This window comes from Delphinapterus leucas, chromosome 15 (genome assembly GCF_059928025.1).
Source record: "Delphinapterus leucas isolate spDelLeu-1000000601 "Yukka" chromosome 15, BTC_Dleu_Yukka2, whole genome shotgun sequence".
In the NCBI taxonomy this organism is placed as follows: Eukaryota; Metazoa; Chordata; class Mammalia; order Artiodactyla; family Monodontidae; genus Delphinapterus; species Delphinapterus leucas.
The window spans coordinates 46,089,694-46,093,410 of record NC_143143.1 but is presented as its reverse complement, the minus strand read 5'-3'; the positions used below and the strand labels follow the sequence as shown (position 1 = coordinate 46,093,410).

Sequence of the window (3,717 nt, the reverse complement as noted above, 5' to 3'; positions counted from 1 at the left end):
CTTCCTCCCTCCCTCCCTCCCTCTCACTCTCTCTCTTTCTTCTGCCTGGGTATTCTTTTTTTTTTTTTTAATTAGTTATGTATTTTATGCATATTAGTGTATACATGTCAATCCCAATCTCCCAGTTCATCCCACCACTACCCTCACCCCCACTTTCCCCCCTTGGTGTCCGTACATTTGTTCTCTACATCTGTGTCTCAATTTCTGCCTTGCAAACTGGTTCATCTGTACCATTTATCTAGACTCCACATATATGTGTTAATATATGATATGTGTTTTTCTCTTTCTCACTTCACTCTGTATGACAGTCTCTAGGTCCATCCACATCTCTACAAATGACCCAATTTTGTTCCTTTTTATGGCCAAGTAATATTCCATCGTACGTATGTGCCACATCTTCTTTATCCATTCATCTGTCGATGGGCATTGTAAATATGGCTATTGTAAATAGTGCTACAGTGAACATTGGGGTGCATGCATCTTTTTGAATTATGGTTTTCTCTGGGTATATGCTCAGTAGTGGGATTGCTGGATCATATGGTAATTCTATTTTTAGTTTTTTAAGGAACCTCCACACTGTTCTCCATAGTGTCTGTATCAATTTACATTCCCACCAACAGTGCAAGAGGGTTCCCTTTTCTCCACACCCTCTCCAGTATTTGTTGTTTGTAGATTTTCTGATGATGCCCATTCTAACTGGTGTGAGATGATACCTTACTGTAGTTTTGATTTGCATTTCTCTAATAGTGATGTTGTGCCTCTTCGCCATCTGCATGTCTTCTTTGGAGAAATGTCTATTTAGGTCTTCTGCCCATTTTTTGATTGGGTTGTTTGTTTTTTTAATATTGAGCTGCATGTGCTGTTTATATATTTTGGAGATTAATTCTTTGTTGATCCATTTGCAAATATTTTCTCCCATTCTGAGGGTTGTCTTTTCATCTTGTTTATAGCTTCCTTTGCTTTGCAAAAGCTTTTACGTTTCATTAGGTCCCATTTGTTTATTTTTGTTTTTATTTCCATTACTCTAGGAGGTGGGTCAGAAAAGATCTTGTTTTGATTTATGTCAAAGAGCATTCTCCCTATGTTTTCCTTTAAGAGTTTTCCAGTGTCTGGTCTTACATTCAGGTCTTTAATCCATTTTGAGTTTATTTTTGTGTATGGTGTTAGGGAGTGTTCTAATTTCATTCTTTTACATGTAGCTGTCCAGTTTTCCCAGCACCACTTATTGAAGAGACTGTCTTTTCTCCATTGACTATCCTTGCCTCCTTTGTCATAGACTAGTTGACCATAGGCGCGTGGGTTTATCTCTGGGCTTTCTATCCTATTCCATTGATCTATATTTCTATTTTTGTGCCAGTACCATATTGTCTTGATTACTGTAGCTTTGTAGTATAGTCTGAAGTCAGAGAGTCTGATTCCTCCACCTCCGTTTTTTTCCTTCAGGATTGCTTTGGCTATTCAGGGTCTTTTGTGTCTCCATACAAATTTTAAGATTTTTTGTTCTAGTTCTATAATGCCTGGGTATTCTTAAGGTGACTAGGTAGAGAAAAATACATGACTTACTAGCCATCTCTAACACATGCACATTTAAGTAGGACTTGAATATGCAAGTCAAATAATATTCTAGAACTTAGTAAATCAGTTTGTATATTCCAAATTATTTTATCATTACATCTGGAAAACAGTGGTGTCTGCACTTATATACCCCTGGATACTGTTAAAATATGCTGCTGGACAGAAATTTGATTCATTAACTTTTGGGGATCTTGACCTTTTAAGGTGATCTTTGTCCATTAAATCTAGAGCTTCCTTGAAGCCCAGACAATACAATGATATCCAGCATGGAAATGGTAAATGGTCATAAATAGTGACTAGAACTGATTTTTATTAGCTTGAATGGTACCAGACTAAGAAAATTATCCATCTGGGTCAGGTAATCCATCTTCCTGGAAAATCACTAAACTACATTCCTAATAACACAGTCACTGAGATGATTTCCTTTTATTGAATAATTTCCTCAGCCAGTAAAGAATATAAAATCCTGGGGGTATTTTGAGCATATGGTTTAGGGACTTCATTTTAAACCATGAACTATCAACAGAATTTCAATACAATCTAAGTAAAATAATTTGCTTCCTAAGTGTTACAAGTATAAGCAGGACATTTCTCTAAGGGAGCAGGGTATTTCTACAAAAGCTTTTGCTTTTGAGTGAAAGGTCAGAGCTGGAGATTAAAAAGCTCTTCTTTATCCTTGTCTTATAGCCCAGTTGCCAACTGTCAGTTCTCTACACAGTTGATTGCTCCTCCCACATGAAACAATTTCCTCACTTGGATTCCTCCTACCTCACTGACTGTTCTTTTCCATCTCTTTTGCTGGTTCTCACTTGTATCACTGCCCCTTTAATATTGAAGAGCTCTGGGGTTAAATCCTTGAATTCTTACCTATCAACATTCATTCTTGGTGATCTCAGCTAAACTCAGGGCTTTATATGCTAATAAATCATAAATTTACGTTTCATTTCAGACCTTTCCTCTGAATTACAGATGTGTACATTCAACTGCCTACTCAGTATTGCCACTTGAATCTGTAATAAGCATCTGAAATGTGTCATCTCCAAATTAGAATTTCTTATTTAGTACTTTGCTGACCCTCCAGAATATACACATACATACTTTCTCCCAGTTTTTCTCTTCTCAGTCCTTGGCAATCCCATTCTTCCATAGTTCGGGCTAAAATCTTTACCCTCTTTCTCTTAACTTCTATGCTCGATTTCTCAGAAAATCTTGTTGGTTCTACCTTCAAAATATACGCAATATCTGATCATTTCTCACATCACTTTATTAACTCTACTCTGGTCCAGTCATCTTGATCATCACCATCTGTCACTTGGTTTACTGCTCTATTCTCCTGATCTTTTCCTCGCTTCAGACCTTTGTCCCCTATAGGCTATTCTCAACATTGCAGTTGGAGTGATTCTTTGAAAAATGTAAGTCAGATCATGTCTCTCCTCTTCTTCAAACCCTCTGTTGACTCCTCAGTCTCATTCAAGTCCTTACAAAGTCCACAAGGCCCTACCTCATCTCCTGCTGTTTTCCTCCCACCCACTCCACCCCAGCTTCACAAATCTTCCTCTCCCATCACCTGGAAATCTCTTTCTTTCCTTCCCCCACTTCCTTCAGGTTTCTACCTAAAATTCAGCTTTGTAAGTATAGTCTTCCATAGCCTCCCTACCTAAAATAGCAACAATTGGTCATTCCATAGTTCTCTCCTTTTCCTATTTGTCTTTATATCTTATTGCCATTAGACATACCAGGCATATTGCTCAATTTGTTTATTGTCTGTCTCTCCCACTGGAAGGTATGCTTTATGAGTACAGGGATTTTGTCTGTCACATTTGGTACTGTATCCTCTAGAATATAGCAGGCTGTCAATAAATATTATTTGAATGAATGAATTACCATGGCAAGTGATGTTCTCCTTAAGATTTACATGATAACCTAAGCCAACAGTTCCTTTTCTATTGATTCCTTTGTTCCCCCCCCACCCTTTTCATTTGAAGATATGAATTATGGAAAATATGGCAGGAAATAAATAATCTGAAGAGTCTGAGCCAAGGAGGAGGGGGCTGATGTTCTCAGACAGAGTTAACTCTGGAGAGGCAACTGCTTCCAATTTGCTATAGAATACTTTAAATTTCTCCAGAATATGACATTAAC

General features: G+C 37.6%; 1 protein-coding gene across 1 annotated transcript in view; it reads left to right on the top strand.

Annotated features, from left to right (window-relative positions):
- MACROD2 (mono-ADP ribosylhydrolase 2) overlaps positions 1-3,717 on the top strand; it is a 1,987,750-nt gene that overhangs the window by 903,174 nt on the left and 1,080,859 nt on the right. The gene's annotated exons all lie outside the window — the stretch shown is intronic.